We start from the raw sequence: 11,686 nt of genomic DNA on the forward strand, positions 1-11,686 counted from the left end.
TAGGGCTTTTTTGAAGGGAAGGGGTATGCTTTACGCACGCACATTAGATTTTTTTCCTCATCATAAAAAAAACATGCCGTAAATCCCGCTTCTTAATCTCAGTTTGGCGCTAAATAAAATATCTCATTATTGAAGAAATAATTATTTTAGCATAAATTTGTGTGATTAGTAACTTGACTCCATAGCTGCGTATCTGGTTGGCATAATCTCAAACCGAAACATTTGTTAATTTTACACCAACTAATATCTTATATCCTTGATGCCGAAATCGCGAATCATTATTTATTGTATTTTGCTTTCATCACCGCATGTTTATCAACGGATGACAACTTGAGTGATGAATTATGCAGCGATGCCAAATAACAGAGTATTATCCGATTACAGATTTACGTTTAATGCGCTAAAATGTTGACAGGGGGAGATTTAGCAGAAATTTCTTTCCTTTATGCTAAAAATAGATTTTGTTAATGATACTCATAGGACAAACGATTATATTTAGTGCTATTTGAATTAAGAATAACTGATTTGTTATTCACATAAAGCCAGAACCAGCGCCAGAGCTCGCATGGCCGCACCAGGCGGCAGAATTTAGCGAAGTTCAACAGAAGTTTTTCATTGCGATGACAATGCCCAATCAATTAACGGAGGGCGAAATCTGTAGTATGGTTCTAAATCCAGAAAATACAGCTACCGATAGTGAAGAAAGTAACAGAGAGGTTACTGAACGAGAAAAAATTTTGATTGACAAGTTATTCAGAATTCTCGACACAGCAATTACAGGACTTGAACAATGGAACTTAATAACTGAACAAGAAATTATATGTTTATAGTATTAGTCTAAAGTATTAGCAGAGAAAACAAATCAAACAACTAACATTGAAAGAAATGTTTAATAAAGTAAACATATAAATATTAAGTTCTTTTCTTTTGTAAATTTTGATACCCTTTAAATCATAAATGCTTCATTATTTCATAAATCACGATTTCGTATTTTCAATTTTATAATTTCCACGTTTCTTAGTAGATTTAAAATTATCTAATATCCGGAAAAATCTCAAATCTGGGATCGCCGAAATCCCGACGAGTCCAGACCTCGGACTTTGTACTGTATAAATATATATATAATACGGAATGTATATTTTCAGTTAAACTTCTACTCAATAACTTTAGTAATTCATGAAAGTTAATTTTGCGTCTAGTAAATTCAGGAAAATTAGTTTCAATTAGTTGTTTTCAGCTTTAAAAATATTAAAAATTTTTTAATTAGTTAGTTATTTTCAACTAATAATTGTATCGCCATTAGCAAAAATTATGCATTACTATCAACAACATAGGTTTAAACCAAATACTTAATTGTATATTGAAGCTTCAAAACGTATTTCCGAACTTCACTTTTTCTCGGCTAGCGTTACCGAATTTGCCCTTGGCGACCTAAAGTCGAAATGGAGCCAACAGATTTTCCGCGAAATCGATAACAGACCCTCTGCAGAAATAAACTCATAATCCCAATATCCCATACATATTGTTGCATGCGTACGGGTTCGTTATAAAATGAATGCACAAGTCCGATGAAAAATGAACAAAAATTTATTATCACAACAAAAATGACTAAATTTTCTCAAATTATCATGCAGTATTAGAATATCTCACAGTAGTAATCTTTTAACTACTCAAATGTCCAACAGAACGTAATTCAAAACAGCTAAAGAAAGCTAATCCGCGAATTCGCTACAATCAACAAGAGCAGTTTTCTAAACAACAACAAACTAAGCAACTACCACGAACTGAGATGTTTTCCTCCTTTTATAAGATTTTAAAAATCACGCGCTAGAATTTTCTGGTACTTTCTCGAAATCAAAAAGACATATTTATTTATTTAATGCACGCGCTTAGCTTTCTTTTAATACTCGTCACGCGCTGCACTGCGAGAGAAATAAAACCATTTAATTTATAATTGAACTAACATTAGCTTTTTAAATACCAAATTCGTAACACTGCCCCCTTCCCAAGGACTGCACGTCCCGGGCAGTACAATCCCTGGACAGGAAGCCAAACTTACAACTGAGGCATAAATGCAACTGAGGCATAAACATTCCATTACAATATCAAACAACATGACCTATAAATGTAATAGATAAAACAAATCAAATACAAATCAAATACTAAATGCAAATCAAATACTAAATACAAATCAAATCAAATACACATTTAAAAACAAAAAGGACCATGGTCTTATAATATTTACAATTATTTACATTACGTACTATGGCCATAGTAATGAGCTAACCTGTCGTAATGAACGACTTTAGGTTTAGAGTTCGAAGACTTAAGGATCCGAACCACGACGTCATTCAGCCTGTTTAGGACCGTGTACGGACCATCCCAAGGTGACTGCAATTTCGGACAAAGTCCTTTCCGTCGAGTCGGATTCCACAACCACACCTTGTCTCCTTCGTGGAATTGATGTTGAGTAGCTCTTGTGTCGTAGCGGATCTTCATTTTCTCCGTCGCCAAGTTGACTCGCTTTCGTGCAAAGTTGTGCATCACTTCAAACCGGGCCTGGAGATCTTGAATATATTCCTCAGACGATGAAGGAGCATCTGGAAGGCGACCAAACAATAGATCACAAGGCAGACGAAGGTCACAACCGAAGAGCATCTGGGATGGGGAATAGCCTGTAGTCTCCTGGACAGCACTGGGGTAAGCCAGTAAAAACAGTGGTAATTTCTTGTCCCAATCCTGTTGGTTTCTGGAAACCACTAATGAGAGGTTATTAAGGATGGTTCGATTGAACCTCTCTACCATGCCGTCCGACTTGGGATGTAATGGCGTCGTTTGGGTTTTGTCAATGCCGAGTAGTTTACATAGTTCTTTGATTATTCCCGAGGTAAAATTCCTTCCCTGATCTGAATGTAACTGAAGAGGCACTCCGAACCTGGAAATCCAGTGCTGTATCATCACCTCAGCTACTGTGACAGCCTCTTGATCAGGAACAGGATAAGCTCCAGGCCACTTGGTGAAGTAATCAATGACAACGAGTATGTATTTGATGCCATCAGCAGTTCGTGGCAGAGGTCCCAGGATGTCAATGGCGATACGTTCAAAAGGCGCACCTACGTTGTAACGTTGCAGCTTGCCTCGGCTGCGTCTCCTCGGTCCTTTCCGACCTGCACAGGCATTGCAAGATCGGCACCACTTTTGCACGTCATTCTTTGCATTATTCCAGTAAAAGCGCTCACGAACTCTCTGCAAGGTCTTCATTAATCCAAAGTGACCTCCTTTAGGGCTGCTATGTAATTCTTTAATGACATCAGGAATGCGGGATCTTGGAAGTATAAGTTGCCATCGGAACGTCTTCCCATCATCCGATTCGAATTTACGGTATAAGACGCCGTTTCGAATGTGAAGTGAATCCCAGAGTGCCCAATATTGTTTTGTTGTAGGACTACAGATAGAAATGTCCTGCCAGGTAGGTCTTCTGTTTGATGACTCCATTAAATCAATTATGGGTTTAATGTCGCGGTCTTCTAGCTGGTCTTTCCTGACTTCATCATCACTCCACGGTTCTCGATCAGCCGATGTTGATGTTGTAATTTGTCTTGCGACCGGAGTCAGCAGCTCGTATTTCGTTTCCACCCTGGAACAATATCGGCAGCTTTCTTGGCAAGGTCTTCTAGACAGGGCGTCGGCGTTTCCGTGTGATGATCCCTTACGATGACGGATAGTGATGTCATATTCTTGGAGTCTCTGTATCCACCTGGCTATTTATTTGACCCTTAGTATTCTTGAAATTTAAAAGCCAGGTCAGTGATGCATGATCGGTGCGGAGCAGGAATTTTCTGCCGTATAGATAGTGATGGAACTGTTCTACAGCTTTGACTATGGCGAGCAACTCTTTCCTGGTGACACAATAATTCCTCTCCGGTTTAGACAGGCACCTGCTCCAGTACGCCACTACACGTTCTTGGCCATCTATTTCTTGGGAGAAAACAGCACTGACACTTTCATTGCTCGCGTCGGTGTCAAGAATAAATGGTCGGTCAAGCTGAGGATACGTCAGGATTGGAGCAGATGTTAAAGCCTCTTTTAAGTTGTTAAATGCATCCTCGCATTCTTTTGTCCACAAGAACTTTTGGTTGCTCTCTGTCAGCTTGTGATGGAAGAAAAGTCCTTCACGAATCTCCTATAGTAGGTGCAAAGCCCTAGGAAGCTTCTCAAATGATGGACATTTTCGGGACTCTGATGGAAAGCTCTGATGGACATTTTCGGGACGTTTCCAGGATTTAACCGCTGATACCTTTTCAGGATCCATGCGCACACCTTCTGCAGAGATGACATGTCCCAGGTAAGTCACTTCCTTTCGGAACAATTTGCATTTAGCGGGACTCAGCTTCAGATTGGCTTCTTTCAGTTTCTGAAGCACCTTCCTAAGATTTTTTAAATGCTCTTCAAAACTCTTTCCGACGATGATGATGTCATCCAGGTATATCAGGCAGGCTTCGTAGGAAAGGTCTTTCAAAACAGTCTCCATAAGACGTTCGAATGTTGCCGGCGCATTACATAGTCCAAACGGCATCACCTTGAATTGGCAAAGCCCTTGTCCGTAGTAAACGCCTTCTTTTCTCGGTCTTCAGGCTGTATTTCTACCTGCCAATACTCACTCTTTAAATCAAGCGTTGAGAACCACTTGCTTCCAGAAAGAGTGTCTAGAATGTCGTCGATTCTAGGAAGAGGGTAACTGTCTTTCTTCGTAACCTCGTTCAACCGGCGATAGTCAACGCAAAATCTTGTTGAGCCGTCTTTCTTTCTGACTAGGACGATAGGAGATGCCCATGGACTTACTGAAGGCTCGATGACATCGCCTTCTTCCATATCTTTTAACAGTGTTCGCACCTCTTCCTGTTTAGCAAACGGTAGACGTCTTGGATGTTGCTTGATCGGGGGATGATCGCCGGTATCTATTCTATGTTGTGTCAAACTAGTTCGAGCCACGTCAGAAGACGAGCGGTAGAAAACAACTTGAAGATCTTTAATGACGCGATTGGCAGCATTCCTTTCTTTATCGTTTAATTGCGCATTCTCCAATAACTCCGATGTAATGCTCACTGAGGACACGGATTCTTGGATGTTACTCTTTCTTTCAACGGTGGTTACTGGAGTACATGCTGCAACCACTTCACTTTTCTTAATAATTCTCCCCTTCTCAGTTACATTGGCGACTCTCACCGGGATAACCGTTCTGGATAGGTCGACGAGTGTTGAGGCTACTAGTACTCCTTTTGGGCTATTACAGTTATTGGGATATTCTATGATGCCGTAACGGAAATTTCTGTTTTCGGCTATGGATCCAGGAAGTAAAATTTCTGTTCTTGCCGGTATTGTGATATTGTCTTGTGCTATGATTTTATGAACAGATTTAACTTCTTCATCATTAACTCCAAATAACACTATGTCCTCAGATGTAGAATGCAATTCGTTATTTTTAAAGTCCAAGGAAAAATTGTATTTCCTTAGAAAGTCTAATCCGAGTATGCAAGAATCAGTGATCTCTGCTAAATATGCCGTGTGGTGGTAAGCGGCACTTCCAATCGTGATGTTAACATTTACTTTTCCATCGATGTCGATTTTCTCACCGGACACAGTCTGTAGGGTAACGCAGGGCGGCGTCCAGTTAAGTTTGCTTCCCAGTTGTTGAGCCAAATCTTTTCGGATGATGGTAACGTTGGCTCCTGTATCTATCGTCATATTGCAGGGAACTCTATTAATATATCCTATTATGAAAAGTCCATTACTGCCGCCTCTCACTGCAGAAATCTGAAACGCTTTAAACTGGGGCTTTTCATTATCTGGCAACCTCCACCCCGGGAGATGGCCACTAATTAGTTTCCCTGCTGTTTGTTAGGAGCGGTCGTAACATCCGTACCCTGGGATATTCTGCAGTTTCGTCGTATGTGTCCTTCAGCATCGCAGTTCCAGCACTTTACAGTCGGTTTCTTGTCACCAATATTCCGTCTCAAGGCGTTCAGTTGTCTAGTTAAATCGTCTAGACGGGCAGTGACTTGATCCCCTGGCTCCTGGACTTGAGCAGCTCTGACTTGATGGCGGTCTCGACGGGTGGCTTGCTGGGCTGCCTCGAATTTCATAGCGTACACTAAAGCGCTTTTCAGATCTTTAACATCCGCCATTCGCAGTGCTTTCTGTATTTCAGGGTCCCGGATGCCATCGATGAAATATTGCAGGGACAGGATTTCCCTTGTTTCTGTCGGGCAGTCCGAAAAGGCGTGATGTGACAGCCTTTCAACATCCGTGGCGAGCTCCTGAAGTGTTTCGGTGAGCTTCTGTTCACGGAATTTTAATTGGAGCCTGCTGTAGTCTTTTAAACATTTCTCGCCGAAGCGCAGCTCCAAAGCGCCGGATAGAGCTTCGAAATCTAGCCTTTGATTTTCGGGAAGCGTCTGCAGGATATCCGCTGCGTCTGCTCTTAGAGAAGCGGCGAGATGACAGGCTTTAGCTTGGGAATCCCATCCATTCGCATCCGCCATGATAGAAAACTGGGTCTTATACACTTGCCAGGATGTCTTCCCATCATATGTGGGTAGCTTCAGAGATGGACGAGCAAGCATCTGTAAGAATTTAAAATCATCACTCTTGCTCCCAGCCGTCGCTACGAATTTCTTTAAAGTTTCTAGTTCTTTGGCAACCGCAGAAACCCGGTCATCAATTTGTTGTTCAATTTGTTTTTGAACGGAACAAACTCTTCCTCCTATTTCTTCTTTAACTGAAGAAACATTTTCCTCAATTTGTCCCATTCTGCCTTCCATAGCATCGAATTTGGTTTCTATTATGCAGGCAATTTCTCTTTTCATTTCGCATTGACTTGACTTCAATCTTGACTTCTACAGCTTTTATTTCTTCTTTAACAGATTCCTTAACAACTTTTATTTCGTCTTTAAAAGTTAATTGACCAACTTGAATGGCCTTCATCTCTTCCTTAACGGATTCTTGGCCCAATTTCATTTGTTCTTGTGCCGTTTTCATTTCTTCTTTAAGGGATTCTTGGCCCAATTTCATTTCTTCCTGTCCCGCTTCAATCTTTTCCTGTACGGATTTTTGACCAGCATCCATTTTCTCTTTAATTTCTTCTTTAAAAGATGATTGGCCAGCTTCCATCTTTTCTTGGAACGCAGCAAAAGCAGTAATGAGCTGTCTCAATTGTTCTTCTATCCCTCTTGTTATTGGCATTCAAACCCCACTCCTGACACCAAAAATTGTTGCCTGCGTACGGGTTCGTTATAAAATGAATGCACAAGTCCGATGAAAAATGAACAAAAATTTATTATTATCACAACAAAAATGACTAAATTTTCTCAAATTATCATGCAGCATTACAATATCTCACAGTAGTAATCTTTTAACTACTCAAATGTCCAATAGAACGTAATTCAAAACAGCTAAAGAAAGCTAATCCGCGAATTCGCTACAATCAACAAGAGCAGTTTTCTAAACAACAACAAACTAAGCAACTACCACGAACTGAGATGTTTTCCTCCTTTTATAAGATTTTAAAAATCACGCGCTAGAATTTTCTGGTACTTTCTCGAAATCAAAAAGACATATTTATTTATTTAATGCACGCGGTCTTGTATTTTCAATTTTCCGGCTTAGCTTTCTTTTAATATTCGTCACGCGCTGCACTGCGCGAGAAATAAAACCATTTAATTTATAATTGAACTAACATTAGCTTTTTAAATACCAAATTCGTAACACTATAGTATGTGCATAAACTCCGTAGAAGGTGATAAAAAGTTAATTTATGGCTTAATTGAAACAAACACAGAAATTATGCTAAGCAAAACCGAGTAAAAACAAATTGAAATGATAAAACGAAACTTAAATTTTCATGTGAATTTTCAGCGCTGACTCTCCCATTCTAGAAATTTCAATTTGTTTCAGACAAAGACCACATTTAAGGATTGCCATCCATCAATATCCAGTCTTTGTAGTCAGCTTGATGAAGCCACAGTTTATTGAAAATGCACTTTCCAGGCATCTCGTTCCTATTGGCGTCGGAAGGGTTGTGGCCTTCCAGGTTGGAATTGCTCTAATTTTGGCAAATATTTTCAGAATCCCCTCCCTTTTTTTTTTCTTGAGCACCTTCATCATCACTTTCGTCTCTTAAAGAACTTCCGGCTTCACGCTTTCGTCACAATCTGCCTAAATTTATGGATAACACCTGTTTCGAAAGATTGGGTGAATAGCCAATCAGACACCGATACTTTCGTTCGGGTAGCTAATTGTTTTTTTTTTTATCGTTTGCAACGCAAATCCGCCAACATATTGGTTAAGAGCCGTGTAATTTTAATTCCACATTCATGAGAAATTGTAATTCACACTTAGAATGGCAATCATTAGAAATGATAAGAAATGTCAAATGAGCAAAATTAAGGACCGTTTATTCATTTCGGCCAAAATTAAGGACCAAAAATCATTTTTGAAGAAATTAAGGACTTTTAAGGACCGTACGAACAATGTGCCATATGTCAACACTATGCTTCTTGCAAGCTCTGATGAGTTTTGTGCACTACGCCTGCGAGCAATTTCGATTTTTATCTTGCTTTGTACACAATTTTTTAATGCGCTAGCTCTTCTATTCCGCATTTGAAACCACCTCGCAATAAATGTAAAGTGAAAGCGGAGAGCGTAGTGACCGTAAGAAGTGAAGGCAGACTACCAGAGACTGACTTTTGCACACAGCAGATTGGCCTTTCAGGAATTAGCATAAATACTCCGGAGACAATCCGAGTGAGCGCAGCCGCCGCGGTCCGAACTAGGTCACAACATAAATGCCAGCGGACGTTACCCCGCCAGCCTCAAGTGCAGACGAAAATGGAACACCGTCTGTAATGTCGGTCTCCCAAAGAGAGCCTAAGGACAGCCAGAATATCTAACAATGTTGAGGGGGGCAGACAAGACAGTACCAGTACGTTCCCTATCGAGCCTGAACTATCATCTTCCAAATGAACGGAGATTTTAGTACTGTGAAGACTAATTATATACCCCCGTGTTTGAGACTAAGTACAGATCCTAGCCAGTACTTCCCAGGAATTCTTTTGAGTCAACCCCCGGGAAGAAGTGAAGGCAGAGTGAGTGAGCACTCACTCTTCGCGTTCACTTACCTGGCTGCGATCAGTTCAAGAAGCAGTAGTACCATCTATAAGACATCTCTTCACTACACGGCGGTATTACCATTTCTTTTATCCAACTCTTGGTGTTAACTTTCAATCCATTTCTACAGAAATAAAATTTATCGGTAAGCATTCTTTTTTAAATTATCCTTAAATTTATATTTTCCTTAAAATTTAGTTTTAGACCCTTTGAAAGACCCAGTACCTTCCCTAATTTTATTTTTTAGCCCAGAAGGGCATTTCGTTAGCGTTTCACTTTTCAAATTGTTGCCACCAAATATCGCCTTGTATTATACTCAGTCCAGTCACATTAATATGACCACTTGTCAAAAGCCAGAATAACAACCATTGGCAGAGCGGATCGCTGCGAGACGTGCAGGAAGAGATTCAATTAAGTTTTTGAAGGGATGTTGAGCCATGCCGACTCCAGTGCAGTGGCCAGCTGCGCTAGGATACGCAGTTGAGGATTTATGACGCGAACAACCCGATCGAAATGACCCCACAGATTCTCCATTGGGTTTAATCACTTGCGCTACGACTAAACTTCACGGTTGCGGTGCCGTGTGCTACAATATAACAAGCGGTAAAGTGTCTCATTTACGCCCCTCCGCGTCTGCGAGTGCAATCCACAGCTGTAACTCGAGAAATAAACGAGTGCAATCGAGAGCTGTAACTCGAGAAATAAACAATCTCGTTGTTAGGCGACGTGTGCACCACACGTTATTTTCATTTTTGCGATAAATGCCTATCGACGTGTTGTTCACGTCGCTCGCGGTTTGAGACAAAACATCTCGACGTGCGTGGCCCGTCTTTTTAGCGCAAGTGGTTAAGACTGGAAAGTACGGTAAACTCATCCTGGTGCTCTTCGAAATACGCACGTACACTGCGAGCTGTATGACACTTCGCATTGTCCTGCTGGTAGATGCCATCCTTCTGAGGAAAAAGAATTAGCATGTAGGGGTAACATGGTCCGCACGGACAGATGTGTATTTCTGTTGATCCATTGTGCCTTCCACAATGATGAGTGCACCCAGAGAATGCCACAAAAACATTCCCTAGATTATAATACTCCTTTCTCCAGCTTGGACCCTTCCGTCAATTGTTACAGGGGGATGTTTGCTTTCCGAAGTTTCACGCCGTATACACCAATGCCCATCTGTCCGATGGAGTATAAAACATGATTCATCGGAAAAGGTCAATTGTCGCTACTCAGTGGACGTCCAGCTGCGGTACTGGCGTGCAAATTACAGCCGATGAACTGCAGTCAGTATATGTGCTTTAACCAGGCGCCTGCTGCGAAGGCCCATATGTAGCAACGTTTGCTGAACTCTCGTTGAGGAGACAATGTTTGTACAAAGAATTTGTTGGTAGCCCCTTGGTTGATCTGGGCGGTCGGTTGCTCAACAGTTGCACGTCTATTTGCCTGAACGCATCTCTGCAGCAGTCATTCATCTATGGCCAGTGGTGCACCATATTTGCCACGTCGCTGGTTATGAATAGTGATATTTTGCCATGCACAGTATACTTTTACCACTGAGGCACGTGAATAGTTTAAAAATTAGCCGTTTCGGAAATGCTGCTACCCTTAGCGCGACATCCAATGATTATGTCCTTTTGGACGTCAGCTAAACCGCTCCGTTTCTGCACTACGCTAACGATTGCAATGTTTTCTGATTCTTTCGTGCAATGTGCTGCCACCGCCTTCTGTGTTTGGTTATTTCACGTTGACGTCGGAAGTAGGTGATGATCCATTAATGTGACTAGACTGTGCATTTAAAGAAATTAAATATTGAAGAATCTGCATACATGTATGCATGCTTCTCGCATTTTGATAAAACAACGGTACTATCAAATTTTGAATAACGTACGTTTCTACCCAAACATGGGCATCTGGAAGCCAAAATTTGGAATTTATTATCTATTTCATATTTTGTAAAACTTTTAACGAATTTTTGATTAACGAATTCAACGATTTCAAAGCGAGTAATGGCAACATCGTACGGGGGGAGGGAATTATCTCCAGCGCGTTAAAATTATTTTGCGATATTGCTGTTGAACTGAATTTTATGGTTAAGTGCGAAGAGCATGTTATTTCATAAATAAATGTAACTCACAAAACGTTAAAAAAAAAAAAAAAAAAAAAAAAAAAAAAAAAAACTTTGGGCGTAATATAAAATTTGAAAGGCCTTCAGATTTTTTTTTTAACCTTAGAAGTTGGCGAACAGTTAGTTTAAAAAGCAGATTAATCAGACGCAGTCATATCGGATACAATACGGACAGAGAGCTTTATTTTCATCGCAAATGTCCACATGAAATAAACTAAGAATTTTACGCGGAATACTTTCACTGAATAGGTACACGCTATTTGGTAATCATTCTTAAAGCATTACAGATCACACAAATTTAAAATAAAGAGGCAAAAACTGCTAAAAAAATCGGTAGGCAAGCGGCACGGGCATTTTCTTTATCAGGCCCGAGAATTTTTAAGATTTATTTTATAA

The sequence above is a fragment of the Stegodyphus dumicola genome, chromosome 2 (assembly GCF_044657685.1).
Source record: "Stegodyphus dumicola isolate Sdum_Otavi_A_Nest chromosome 2, ASM4465768v1".
In the NCBI taxonomy this organism is placed as follows: Eukaryota; Metazoa; Arthropoda; class Arachnida; order Araneae; family Eresidae; genus Stegodyphus; species Stegodyphus dumicola.